Raw genomic sequence first — 14,139 nt, forward strand, 5'->3', positions numbered from 1 at the left:
AAATGACCTTAGTAAAAATTGTAGATCTTGACCGTGCGTATCCGATGCCGTTTACCGTTTGTCGCTATCTTGCTTCGTTCTCGAGATCTCAGGGGGGCCGAATCGCCCCCCCCCCCCGCCAGTTTCTTGTCCCGGCGGAGCCCGCCAGGAATAGGGTTAAGACAGGCAGTCAATTAATGGAGCTAATGGCATCAATGTTACAGTTGTTATGTAGGTGTATCATGGCGTATCCCAATTAAAATTTTAAAGTAATCGGCTTTTCCGTTAACCCTAGAACGCCTAGGGGGGGGTTGTATCAACCCCCCCCCTCAGGTTTTTTCGAAGTGCACGCTAAACGGCTTGTCGTAGCGGGCTGAAATTTTCAATACCCTCTGGGGCAGCCTTTGCGCATCTTTTGCCGAAAAAAATTGATCGGGTCATGTCAGGTCACGGAGTTATGACGTCATAAGAGGTACAGCCTCCGGCCGGATTTTCACAAACTGAGTGCCAACGCCCGAGGTTTCCTGCCGGTGGTACGGACATCGGTTGATGGATCGTGATGAAACTTCCCATGCATGTTGGGGCAAGTATTGGCTATCATATGGTATAAGAAATTTGACCGGGTCAGGTCAGGTCACGGAGCTATGACGTCACAAGAGGAACAGCGTCCGGTACTATTTTTGAAAAGCGCCCGAACCACTATTTTGCTAATTCTTGTCACCTCAATGGGAATATGCAGCAATATTAGCTTCTATAGGGAGCAAATGGACCTCCCAAATCCAAAAATACAATCAGATTTCAAAAATTTAAATTTTGATTTTTCGAATTTCTGCCGCCGACTGTGACCTTGCCGACTTCCGGCGCTCCCAACGCGCCCTTTTTAGAGCTAGGGAAACGAAATACATACCAAACGATAGAGAATTGATCAAGGAACACGATAGTGAAGGTTTCAAGTCGATATCTCCCACCGTTTTGCCGCAATCGCCGCCGAAAGTTGAAAAAAGTCTATTTTTCCGAAAATTTGACCTTTGACCGGTCAAAAGTAGGTCAAATGTTGACCTAGGACCAAAAAATATACCACCAATCGCGAGATCTCGTTGAGAGCAATCCGTTGTTTTTTTCCGCTAAGCTCTACGACCTTCCGTTTCGAAACGCCAGGGGGGGGGTCGTAACAACCCCCCCCCCTGGTCGTTCGTGTTATGAGAAATGGCCTGGTCGTGCGAGGGTTAAAGCCGAGTACTTTAACCCTCGCCCGTAAACGGCGATCTGCCACCTTCGCCCATGCAGGGGGGGGGTTGGTGCGACCCCCCCCTTGGCGTTTGAAAACGGAGCGTCGTAGAGCTTAGCGGAAAAGACCAACGGATTGCTCTCGCCGAGATCTCGCGATTGGTGGTATATTTTTTGGTCCTAGGTCAACATTTGACCTACTTTTGACCGGTCAAAGGTCAAATTTTCGGAAAAATAGACTTTTTCAAATTTTCCGCGGCGATTGCGGCAAAACGGTGGGAGATATCGACTTGAAACCTTCACTATCGTGTTCCTTGATCAATTTTCTATCGTTTGGTATGTATTTCGTTTCCCTAGCTCTAAAAATGGCGCGTTGGGAGCGCCGGAAGTCGGCAAGGTCACAGTCGGCGGCAGAAATTCGAAAAATCAAAATTTAAATTTTTGAAATCTGATTGTATTTTTGGATTTGGGATGTCCATTTGCTCCCTATAGAAGCTAATATTGCTGCATATTCCCATTGAGGTGACAAGAATTAGCAAAATAGTGGTTCGGGCGCTTTTCAAAAATAGTACCGGACGCTGTTCCTCTTGTGACGTCATAGCTCCGTGACCTGACCTGACCCGGTCAAGTTTCTTATACCATATGATAGCCAATACTTGCCCCAACATGCATGGGAAGTTTCATCACGATCCATCAACCGATGTCCGTACCACCGGCAGGAAACCTCGGGCGTTGGCACTCAGTTTGTGAAAATCCGGCCGGAGGCTGTTCCCTTTGTGACGTCATAACTCCGTGACCTGACATGACCCGGTCAAATTTTTTTTATCAAAAGATGCGCAAGGTTTGCCCCATAAGGTACCCAAAATTTGGCGACGCTGCGCGCCGCCGTTTTTGCACTATTTCCGAAAAACCTCAGGGGGGGGGGGGGGGTTGCACCAACCCCCCCCCCTACATGGGCGAGGGTTAATTCTATGTCTATATACTTGCTGAGAACAACTAAAATTTTAATACATCCGCTACTTTTTGTTGTTTGTTCATTTACATCGCCTTTGCAAAGCTAACGAGTTGATTTTCTCTGTTACCTTTTTCTTGGGAGGACAAGAAAATTATACACCTGTGTGTCTACGAAATGCTTTTTTTTATTTCATCGTGGGAACACGTGTGAAGATTGTAACTAGATTCATTAGGCAATTCATATTGCCATCTTCCGTCTCGCTGGTTACCAGACAGAAGGTTCAAAAGAATGTTTTCCAGTCGGCCCCAATACGTTTACTTGACTGGAACCGCGACGTCACGGCACTTACGTCAGCAAAATATATGACCATCCCACGCGGTCTATATGTTGTTCCTCGAGTTGGGACTTTACTCGCCTGAAACAAATCGATGGCCTTCTTATATATTTATACAGTCTTTTCAGCTGTCAGCAATAAGAAACTGTGCAGGCATTCACAAATATATGTTGACACCCTCCCAGTGCTGGAAATGAGGCCGCTTTCTGGTCCCGGCGTTTTATTCTCCTCGCGGGTTAATCCCGTCCAGCGTTTAGCCTTTCGGGACCCACTGAGGGTCGCGGTTGTTTTCGCCGCTCGCCCTAGTCGAGATGCAAAGTTAATAGTCACACGAAGCTTATTTAGGGCTTGCCAAACCAGTCTAGTCTGGAGTTACTGTTAAATGTATGCACATAGATGAAAGTAAAAGGTTTTGTAGAATCGATTAATTTCGAAGTCGTATATTCAGAGGCCCCAAATAAACTTCATGCGACTATCAACTTTGCATCTCGAATGGGCCGAGCGGCGAAAACAACCGCGGCTCTGAGAGGGTCCCGAAAGGCTAAGCGCTAGACGGGGCTAACTCACCCGGAGAATAAAACGCCGGGACCAGAAAGCGGCCTCATTTCCAGCACTGCACCCTCCCATGTAATATGAACCCTAGAGTCACAAGCAATAGGGTAAGGAGAGGTAACTTCGTGAAAAATACAAATTTTCCTCCAGAACCAACAATATGCGTTGGTATGCAAAGGCTGAAGCATGTCTGGCACGACCATTTCATTGCCCACGCTATGGTCCTTCTTATGTAATTCGTGTTATCGTCTGTGGATTTTTTTCGCAAATTGCATTAAAAAAAAAAGTTTTTGCTCCTAACTTCGTACGAAGGGTCATAACTTCGTGAATTATCTTTCGATGATAATAAACAAGCGTTTGTCTTGATATGCATGCCGTAAAGGCGAGACGCTTTGCTGAATTTAGCCTCTTTCAACAGCCGTCAGCACATCTCGCATGTTGTCTTCAGACCATAAATGATAATTTCCTTCCTTGCCCGTGGTTAAGCATAAAATCGCAGCGGGCATCGTAAAGGTAAACATCTGGCAATGGAAAGTATATATCTTTTAGAAAAGAGTATTGTAAGAACCTGGTTGGCTTTTCAGGAAATGCTTGCTTTACATTTTTCATCGCGAAGTTAGGTTTCAGGAAGTTGAGAACGTGGACAATATTTTTCATTTGGCAGCATTACAAAGGTTCAGAGAAAGCGGGACCAGAAGGTCGCCCACTGACATAATGACATAGACCTAGCAAACCAAAGACCACTTGTCAATTCTCAATTCAGTAAGTTGAGAAAGGTACGCTAGTTAACCCGCGCCCGGCTGGGGGTCCTGGATTTCCACGCCCTGCTGGGGGGGGGGGGGGGTGAACACCCCCCCTTCTATCTCGGCTCCTGGGCCACGTAGCGATACGCGGAAGGCGGTGTTCGAAAGAGCGTCAAAAATAAGAGGAAATCACTTCAGTCAATTTTTTGCTCAGGTCAAAGGTCAGGTCACCAGAGGTCATTGAAGGCAAAATTTCGCCGATTTCCAGGTCGAATGTCGACAATTTCCAAGAAGCCAACGCATAACTCGGGAATCAAAAGAGCTACAGCACCGCGGAAAAGCGCATTCGATAGCCCTATTAACGCCCTTTCTGAATAACTTTCTCAGATTTGACCTAACGTCAACGGTTTTGCCTGCAGGGGGCAAAAACTGCAAAAGTAGCCGATTTTTTCGGAAACAGTTTTTATGCAATAACTTTTGACCCAAGCCTTGTACGAGCTTACTTTTACCGGCATCGTGTTCCTCTCGTCAAGACGCATCGAATGAACTATAACTTGACCTTGAAAGGTCAACTTGAAAATTTGACCTCAGGTCAAGGTTATGACCTGACCGGAAAGGGTCATGTTGCATATCAGTCGATCCGTATCGTCGAGCTGAACACATCTAAGGCGTTTTCATCGCTCTAGCATGCCTCTATTAAAAGTTATTTGCGAAAAACTGTTAGATACCATTCGTGACCTAAGATGACCTCAGGGCATAAACAGGGGTCACGGACACCATTTTCATGTTCAGTGTGTCTAAACCACTTGTAATTCAGTGTTTGGGAGTGTTTATAATGTCTTTCGTCCAAAAAAGGCGCATTTCAATTTTCTCCCATTGACTTATAATGGGGAGGTCGCAAAACTGACCTGACCTTAGGTCATCGATATCAAAATTCTGAGAATAACATTTTGTACATGCTATTGCTCTTAGCAATCGATGAAAGTTTCAAAGCAATCAGTCACTCGGTGTAGCCATGACAGACATTGAAACTTTTTATGAGGTGAGGTCACTTCAAGTGACCTGGTGACCTGACCTTGAATGACCTTGGTCTGAAATTTTCACAACATGTGTAGAATTGATGTATGATAAGGTGTACCAAAAACGGCGGCGCTCCGCGCCGCCGTTTTTGAGATATTTGCGAAAAGCGTATTTGGAATTTCCGACTTCGACGAGCGTCTGTAGTAGAAACCACTTCTTTGGTAGGGGAAACTACTGCTGTCTGCTACCATTTGCACTGCATGTGTCGCTACAGTTGCGACATCTATGAGTATGCACAGCACATACATAGGAAACATAATATAGGTAGTAGGTACATATAACTACTTAAGGTGCAACTGGTCTGGAAGGTCGTAACGTGATGTAAGTACATAGTAACGGCAGCGTTCCGCGTCGTTTTTTTAACTTTAAGAGTTTGGGTCCGGGACGCGAGATCTCACCTCGCGGAGTCCAAGGCTCTACCGACTGAGCTACGGGACCGGCTCAGTCGGTTCCGGAAGTTGAGGTTAACAAAGTTAAAATTGTCAGGCCACCAGGTCAGTCCAACTGACCTCACCTCGAAAAAAAAACTTAAAATGTTCGGCTATAGCTACACCGACGGCACGATCGCCTTGAAACGTTCAGCGATTGATATGAATAATGTTAGGATCGGTATGCACTGGCCCGCCAGTGACCCCAGAGGGGCCTACACCATTCTCTGGGAGCCCTAGGCGGGCTCCTTTGGGTCTTTCCAGTTGACTAGCATATAGGGCTTCAGGCGCGACTCAACTTCTGAGTTATTAAACTGCAGCTACAGTGGTCTCTGAGGAGTCCCATCTGTCTTTTTTTTTTGGAAGAAAACGTTTCTTGAATGGTTTTTAGCACAGTTTTGAGAGACATTATGAATATAATAAGAGATATTAACCTTACTCTCATATTAGCCAAAAGATATAAAATTTCAAAAAGACAAAATACAGTTTCGGGAGCTTTCGGCTTTGCGCACGGTTGATAAAGGCGCAAAGCCGAAAGCTCCCGAAACTGTATTTTGTCTTTTTGAAATTTTATATCTTTTGGCTAATATGAGAGTAATCTCTTATTATAAAGAAAACGTTTCATTGGTTTCTTTTTTTTTTTTTGCATGATAGGCACTTTGAGAAAGGTATCCTCAAATCGTCAACTCGATGAATCGATAAAAATCACGAACGTCTCAGGAGGCACACTGCTAAAAGCCTGATTCACCCTGGCAACCCTGTAAAGAGGCATGTCTTTTGTGGCATCATATTGGACCTTCCTCCTCCCCCCCCCCCACCGCTCAGCAACTTTGACTGCCGGGAATCGGGCCGGCCATGACATGAGTCTCCCCCCCCCCCCACCCCCAAACCGAAAGTCTGGATGGATCCACCCTGGTGCCCTAGCTAATCGCTAACTAGAATCGGCGCACACAGATGTCGCAGTAAACAGTTTATAAGCGGTTTGTTTGCATAGATGTCGCGACTATAGCGACACATGCAGTGCAAATGGTAGCAGACAGCAGTAGTTTCCCCTACGAAAGTGGTGGTTTTCTACCACAGATGCTCGTCGAGGTCGGAATTTCCAAATACGCTTGCGAAAAACCACAAGGGGGTGTTCAAACACCCCCCAGCAGGGCGCGGGTTAAAGGAAGACTGCCACCTTCAAAAAGTTTTCTCAGATCGGCCTATGATTTATTGCCTGGACAAAACAAAATTTTAGAATTCACCTGACAAAGTATCATCACGTGAATCGCGAAAAAAATTGTCGATTATCATACAATTATCAATCGGTTAATGTCTAGCGACAATGTTTACACATCACTAGACTTCAAGGTCATAAGATTATTACATTTTATTTGAAAAAGTAAGGTATTTTATGATTTACTAGTATATGATTTCATAAGAAATTGGCCATGTTTAATTTATTTTGCATTTAAGTTCGTAAAACATTTAAAAATCATGGCTCATTTGGAATGGGTCTGGCCCATGTTAAACCCCATTTCCCACCCTTTTTGGAAAAAATGAACTACTGAATATATAAGTTTAACTTTTATTTTGACACTCCAAAATTCTTCTCTGAGGCCTGTTTCACTAACAAATAAAGTGTGTAATTACAAAGAAAAAACTTGAGTTTAAAAGAAATAATTACCAACATTTGAAATTTGGATTTCACGAAACCTTCGGGCATAAATTTTGAGTTTAAAATTTGCAAACTTTTTTACAAGAAAAAGTTTGCTAGAAAACACGGGAATCGCAAACTTTCTGTTTCACGAAGACCAGAAACTTTGAAAGAAAACATCGTAATGGGAGATAACACGGAACTTTGGCCGCCAGATGTCACTGTAGGCGTTCCTGCTGATTCAATTTGCGCCGGTGCCGTTCGGAGCCGTGTCGTGCGGTGAAAGTAGGTGAAATATTGAGGAAGTAATGAGTCACACGTGTCATAATACCTAAATTTGGAAGAAAATGGCCCAGTGTTGTGTCTATGGCTGCTCGGAGAATGGTGGGTTTGTATTTTCTCGCGACAAGAGGCCGAGGAAGATAGGTAGGTATGGCTCAGGGCTTGGCTCAGGCTGCAACGGATTTAATCCCACCAAACACTTGATTGTGTGTCGGAAGCATTTCACCGACGATGATTTTTTGGAATATACTGCCTACGGTAAGTTTTTATGGTCATGCGCAGCTTTGTATCTAAGATATACCCTATCATTCTAGAGGTCTGCACCGGCCGGCTGCAGCCGCGGCTGGCTGCAGCCCCACGGCTGTGGGCCGGGGCGGCTGCAAATATCTCCAAGAACACGGCTACGGCTGTGGCCACGGCTGTGAGATTTCAAGCTCAATCTTAAGTACTCAAATATAAAATTTTAAATCCTTTTATCTTACATTCTGATGAGCAGTCTAGCCTGTAAAAATCATGCAAAGGATGCCCAGCAATATTTAAAGTGGTGAAGCCTTTGAAAACCTGTAATGGTTTTACCATTTGCTGTAGGAGAGTTTGCACTCTGGTACAGAATACTATTTATAGGTACCAATTGTTCCTTCATCATCAATAGCTTGACAGTTTCAGAAAATGCAACATATTGCATTGTCACATCCCTCTCAAATCAATCTCAATCTCACCTGGTCATTAGGAGAGCACCTTACAGCTATTGAAGACGAGCGTTCAATAATTCTTTGAACTAACAGAATAATTCTTTCAGGTAATAGAAAAAGAAATCACGCCTAGGTAAAGGCAGGTAAAGGCTTCATAAAATATTATCTAAAATAACTCCTAGATGTATTTCTGGATTTTCGGCAAGTCCAATTACATAATATAAAACTGGCGCTTTATGTTCTAACTGGCGTGTGAGTGACCGCTAACAGAAAATGCTGATCAACGAAGCCAATGGAATTAGATTATAAGTGAGTATGAACCTTATTTACGGTTAATTCACATGATGGTGGAAACCCTGAACACGTAATTCACATGACGGTGAAAACCCTGAACACAATATTTCTTACGCGAGCTGTTGACTTTACTAATATAATGACGTCTTCTTCTAAAAATGTAAAAATTTGATAATTGATCTTTGTTTGAGAGCAAGTTTTTAAGTGTATAGCATTATTATTTATTAATTATGATTTTTTATGGCTGTTTATGGTGAAACAAAACAATTTATTGCCACTTTTTTGCTTTTGACGTCATTAAAAACTCAAGTAAAATTTTTGATTGAAAGAGGCAATTGTGGCTCGCACGTCCTTGGGGATTTGAGCGAAGATCATTATTTGGAAAAATCAAAATAATGAATGTTTTTCTTTCTTGGATGCTCCCTAGTGTTTTGATGCCTTGCATATCAAATTAGTTGGAGACTTGCTCAGAACGCTGCAGCCTGGCATATCACACCCCAGAAAATATGCAAGGTAAGAAAGAAGCAAGAGTTTTGACTAGACAATCACTGTTTGACAGTCCATCAACTTCAGTTTCATTTTCCATACCTAACATTGATAATGAAAAGCATCAGGGTCTGTTGTTCTGTCCCACAACCATGCTTCAGGATTTGGCATTAGATGTCTACACTGCTAGTGCTTCTATTCTGGTTCTTCGTTGTTTATGTTTTCTGTTGATGTAGGTACCTACCTACCCATCTTTCTTAACCCCTTGCAAGGGCTTGTGTAGGCATGCGATGCGCATCAGGCTTCAGGCCTTCGGCCTAAAGCCAGATACACAACCACTTAGCCTATGATGATTCATGAGCTTGAGAATCTATAGCCCATTGCAATGTGCTTTTGGCTATATGTTTCAACTAAAAACAACTTATTATATACTATTTGGTTGCATTTCATTGAAAGTATCCACGGCCGGCTGACGGCTGGCTGCCCACAGTTTGCCACGGCTGTGGGCGGCTGTGGCTGTGGAGCCACGGCTGTGGGGCGGCTAGGCTGTGGAAAATTGCAGCCGTGCAGAACTCTACTGGCAACCCTGTAAAGAGGCATGTCTTTTGTGGCATCATATTGGACCTTCCTCCTCCCCCCCCCCCACCGCTCAGCAACTTTGACTGCCGGGAATCGGGCCGGCCATGACATGAGTCTCCCCCCCCCCCACCCCCAAACCGAAAGTCTGGATGGATCCACCCTGGTGCCCTAGCTAATCGCTAACTAGAATCGGCGCACACAGATGTCGCAGTAAACAGTTTATAAGCGGTTTGTTTGCATAGATGTCGCGACTATAGCGACACATGCAGTGCAAATGGTAGCAGACAGCAGTAGTTTCCCCTACGAAAGTGGTGGTTTTCTACCACAGATGCTCGTCGAGGTCGGAATTTCCAAATACGCTTGCGAAAAACCACAAGGGGGTGTTCAAACACCCCCCAGCAGGGCGCGGGTTAAAGGAAGACTGCCACCTTCAAAAAGTTTTCTCAGATCGGCCTATGATTTATTGCCTGGACAAAACAAAATTTTAGAATTCACCTGACAAAGTATCATCACGTGAATCGCGAAAAAAATTGTCGATTATCATACAATTATCAATCGGTTAATGTCTAGCGACAATGTTTACACATCACTAGACTTCAAGGTCATAAGATTATTACATTTTATTTGAAAAAGTAAGGTATTTTATGATTTACTAGTATATGATTTCATAAGAAATTGGCCATGTTTAATTTATTTTGCATTTAAGTTCGTAAAACATTTAAAAATCATGGCTCATTTGGAATGGGTCTGGCCCATGTTAAACCCCATTTCCCACCCTTTTTGGAAAAAATGAACTACTGAATATATAAGTTTAACTTTTATTTTGACACTCCAAAATTCTTCTCTGAGGCCTGTTTCACTAACAAATAAAGTGTGTAATTACAAAGAAAAAACTTGAGTTTAAAAGAAATAATTACCAACATTTGAAATTTGGATTTCACGAAACCTTCGGGCATAAATTTTGAGTTTAAAATTTGCAAACTTTTTTACAAGAAAAAGTTTGCTAGAAAACACGGGAATCGCAAACTTTCTGTTTCACGAAGACCAGAAACTTTGAAAGAAAACATCGTAATGGGAGATAACACGGAACTTTGGCCGCCAGATGTCACTGTAGGCGTTCCTGCTGATTCAATTTGCGCCGGTGCCGTTCGGAGCCGTGTCGTGCGGTGAAAGTAGGTGAAATATTGAGGAAGTAATGAGTCACACGTGTCATAATACCTAAATTTGGAAGAAAATGGCCCAGTGTTGTGTCTATGGCTGCTCGGAGAATGGTGGGTTTGTATTTTCTCGCGACAAGAGGCCGAGGAAGATAGGTAGGTATGGCTCAGGGCTTGGCTCAGGCTGCAACGGATTTAATCCCACCAAACACTTGATTGTGTGTCGGAAGCATTTCACCGACGATGATTTTTTGGAATATACTGCCTACGGTAAGTTTTTATGGTCATGCGCAGCTTTGTATCTAAGATATACCCTATCATTCGCCACCCGGGGAACTGGGAAGTCACCTACCGGCTACCACCATAAGTATCAAACGAAAAATGGGTCTGCTTTTCATGGAATATTCATGTACTAAATGCTTCAGAGGTCAACAATCATTTAATCTTAGAATTATACAACTACCTTTATTTGTACAAATTATTGCATGCTTCGTAGACATCTCACATCAACATCATAGGTGAGGTACGTATACTTCATGATCCATCAAAGTTTAAGGCAAGAAAACACACTTCACAGTGCTATAAACAATGACGTGCATTGTCAAGGGCCAGACAACAGCAGAATAGGCTGAAGAAGGGGGTTATTCCATCTGTTACTCAGGGCAAAGCACCAGCTCCAACTGCTTCAGCAATTCGTAGGCAGGCTAGGCGCAAGGAAAAGGAACATGGCCAGCTGTTGGACAGCTTGGTCAGTGCAAACAACTACAGAGGTTAGATGCTGTCCTTTACCTGCAGATAAGATTTTTTTTATAAATTTAGTCCGAACCTTTTGATGGGAAGGATTCACAAGGACAGAGCCACGCTAAGCGAAGCTTGTTGCGATGACCCTGCCCTCTACCCTCCGATCGCGCAATTCCGATTCTATGGCAGAATTTGGAGTCCAAAGTTTAACCCGCGCCCCACTGGGGGGGGGCTATTTATAGCCCCCCCTCCCGTTTTTCTGCAATAACTTCCAAACCGCTTGAGGTATCGACGCCAAACTTTCAGTACCTTCGGCTGCATCAATTTGACACCTTGTGTCAAAATTTGAACTTCGTACCTACCATAGGTCGGCCGGAAATGACGTCAGAGTGACGTCATGTTCGGCCGATTTCGACGCAAAACATTGAACCACGGCAATCGCTCCCAAGAGCTCAGTTTTTAAGCTAGATCCAATTTCTTTGCATGAGAGGACTCAGAATAGACTGCGCTATCAAACTGCTATCTCGGATTTTCGAAATTTTTAAAAATTTTGAAAATTTTATATAATAAAATTCAAAATTTATATTTTTACATTTTTTTCAAAAAGTTTTTGACTTTTCGCAAAAACCGGAATATATGTGATAGAACGCATCATTATGACTACCTCTAGCAAGTTTTAGCTAAATATCTTCAAAAATGGCTAAGTTATACGCATTATTGCAAAAAATTAACAATTATTAATTTTTCAAATCAATTTTTCAGCACGAATTTGACATCGTACGCCAATATAAATAGCATCATCGTGTTCGTGAGCTCAAACTGCATCGAATAGACACCTTTTTTGTTGAAAAATTTTAACTTCAAAATTTGACCTTTTTTGACCTGAAAGTGACCTGACCTAAGCTAAATTTGACTCAAAATGACCTCGAATGACACAGACGACATCAAATTCGAAATGTTTGGCCTAAATGGACCATAAAACATGTGTCACGTGACCGACGGATGATATAATATTTTCGTGACCTGTGATGACCTGACCTTGACCTGAAACTCAAAGTACAAGTTTGGTACCCTCAGAGTATCTAGAGCATCTGTTCACGAGTGTGTGAACCAAAAATGAGCCTGATCTGACTTGTAAGACGGCGGCCAGAGCCCAAAACGTGAAGAAGTCAAAATGCTAATAATTTTTACTTTGACCTGACCTGTGACGTCATCGGTGACCTCGAGGTCAATGAAATTAGGTTTCGCTCGACAGTTTTTCCGGGGCTATCAGACGCCGTTTGAATTTTGACGATCGGCCCAGTAGTTTCGGAGTTAGGAGGGGGGGCTATGAATAGCCCCCCCCAGTAGGGCGTGTTATACGCAGACCCCAGTGGGGCGCGGGTTAACGTGCGCACAAAGCCGCGCACGGCCGGTCCCCTCGCTGACTTCGCCTGGCTACGGCCTGCCACCAACCGCAACCATACCTGTCAGGAGGCCCATAAATGTCGAGCGCCCGTCGCGCTTCGAACCCGGACTGTCATAACCGGGGACGCGTGCTCTCACCACGCGGAGTCCAACGCTCTAACCAACTGAGCTACGGGACCGGCTGAAAGATGAATAGGTTTGTGCCTTGTGGCACTATTTATCTATACCTAGCTGTTTATCGTTATTGACATTTGAGCAATGGGCAGACGCTGTCAGATCCAGACAGGATAGGAGATTCTCTGTTTTGTGATTTGGATGGCAGATGTAAGGGGATCACTTCTCAGTTTGTTTTTTGAAAGGTTTTTTTATCCCACAACTCAAAGACAAGTCACAAAAGTATACTTAACAGGGCAAATTGTATGTTCAATCTTAAGTGTTTTCACCTTTTGGCAGGTGTTAACTGCTCAGAACCAACCAGTGGTAATAAAAGATGTGCATAAAGTTTCTGATAATGGTCTATCTCATGCCTTGTCAGGCTGTATTCAGTATGTATGAAGCAGTTAATACAAATTTTATTTTTTTCACAGGTAGGTACAAGAATGGGCTCAACAGGCAGAGGAAATGGAGAAGAGTGCTCCACCTCCACCTGACATTGCTGCTTATGAGGAGTGCGACACTGAAGGGGTGTGCTGCACCACTGCGGGGCTATCTGATGGTGCTGTCAATATCAGCTCAGCACCAGACAGGGTTCAATGTCCAAGATCTGTTAGCCTGTCGTGATGTACGTGTCATAACACCAGCGTTCCTTAAAGTGAAGTCCCAGCTCTCTCTCGCCGAACGCACTCAGTCGCTCGCTATCACGAGGGATCATATCTACATATGTCGGGCGTATGACTGGTCTGATCAAGACTTACTCGTTTCTTAGGGGGCAAATCGATGCCGGTTACGTACCTGTTCTTTCAGACATATTCCGTTCTGTGTGTCTCGTCTGTAGCCTGCAGAAATCGCTCATGCAGGTGGCGGGGATGTGCGCGCTCTGGGACGTTAGCATTAGCAGACTGAGCTTCACCGTCTCATGTTTATTGTACATGCCTACATTTGTGAATGGTGCATTGGAGGGCTACATGTGTATGCTGGTGCACAGTGCATTGCTTGAAAGCTGTATGTTATTTGGTAATCGGTGATATTGAATGCTTTTGAGTTTTGGAGCTTGCCTTGTCGAAGTGGTTTAGCTAGTAGGTACTCTGCTATGTTTCGATGTCAGTTCAATACACCGCTGTTGACTATCATACACTGCTTCAAAAGCTATGTGTTGTATTGCCATCGCGCAGTGACGCTCATAAGTCATGAGTTCATTGACATGAATAGAAACGAACGAGTACTGTCTGCAGCTGGTTACAGGATACGGGCATGGTCTACAGGGTGTCTCAAAAGTTCGTTCACAGGTACCAGCCATGCTTTTTTGTCAATAATTCTGAATCAACATGAAATTAACAGTCGAAATTTTGCATGGGCATTGGTGACAACCTTCCTCAAGCAGTCTCATTGTTTTCAAGTGCATTCG

The 14,139-nt window shown here is 43.8% G+C and overlaps 1 long non-coding RNA gene across 1 annotated transcript; it reads left to right on the top strand.

Annotated features, from left to right (window-relative positions):
• Positions 1–10,371: 10,371 nt before the first annotated feature.
• LOC122368712 lies at positions 10,372–13,864 on the top strand. The gene is made up of 2 exons (XR_006254281.1): positions 10,372–10,541; positions 13,167–13,864. It is a non-coding gene; the product is annotated as an uncharacterized LOC122368712 (long non-coding RNA).
• The last annotated feature ends 275 nt before the right edge of the window (positions 13,865–14,139 follow it).

This window comes from Amphibalanus amphitrite, unplaced genomic scaffold (genome assembly GCF_019059575.1).
Source record: "Amphibalanus amphitrite isolate SeventyFive unplaced genomic scaffold, NRLGWU_Aamphi_draft 000970F_arrow, whole genome shotgun sequence".
Lineage (NCBI taxonomy): Eukaryota > Metazoa > Arthropoda > Thecostraca > Balanomorpha > Balanidae > Amphibalanus > Amphibalanus amphitrite.